Consider the following 904-nt stretch of genomic DNA (forward strand, 5'->3'; position numbering starts at 1 on the left):
GATCCCTAGCTTTGGGGGCGGAGGGCGGGGAGCCACTGGAAGAGCCCTTTTGCCATCGCAACACCTGTTCTCTACTTGTTTCCTAATCCCTGGACGCTTTCCTCCACCCTCCTTTTCCTCGCGCAAGTGAAAGGAAGCCAGCCTGCCAGTGTGGAAGGAGGGATTTCGCCAGCTGCGTTAGCAGCGCCCAGGCTTGGTGGCCGCGTCGGGTGGGGGCAGCTGAGCTTGATGTCTCCGAAGCGGGTGGAGCTTAGGGGGAGGGGAATGCTAGTAGGCCGCCTTGGCGGCCACTCTCCATCATTCGGTGGCGGGGTTCTGAGGTCCGGGAATACAAGGACCTAAGGGAGCCCAGCCGCCCGACAGGCTTCGGGGGGCGGTGGCGGGGGGGGGCTTTGTTGGTATTTGGGGAGGCGGCTGAGCAACGGGTGCTGAAAGGACAGCTCCTACCTGCCCCACTGCACCCGAAAGGCACCTCTACGCATAAAGTCTCCCCGCTGGATCCTCCACCCCACCTCGAGCGGTCCGCCTTCCAGGTGAGGTGCACGAAAGGCTTCCTCTGAGTGGCAGCTTAGAAGGATGCACGTCCGGCTGCGCCAAGCTGGCTTCCCGGCTGTTTCCCCACTTCAGGCGTCAGCCTCGGCCCTGGGAACTGCAGCCCGTGCCTCCAAGCCGCGCGCTTCCTCCCGCCTCCGGCGGAGAAGGGCAGTGCGGCCAGGCCTAGCAAACCCCTCTTCTGGGGCCCCCAGCGGGAACAGGAAGGAAAGCGGCTGAGATGCGCCCTAAGTGTCGCACGGCTTGGAGAAGTGGGTAGCTCGGTTGCATAAGGTGGAAGGAACTTGGTAGTTTGCAAAAGCCAAGCTCTTGGCGGGAGCCGAAACCCAGAGCCCGCCGACTCACACCACAA

Source organism: Bison bison, unplaced genomic scaffold, assembly GCF_000754665.1.
Source record: "Bison bison bison isolate TAMUID 2011002044 unplaced genomic scaffold, Bison_UMD1.0 scf7180017864516, whole genome shotgun sequence".
NCBI lineage: Eukaryota > Metazoa > Chordata > Mammalia > Artiodactyla > Bovidae > Bison > Bison bison.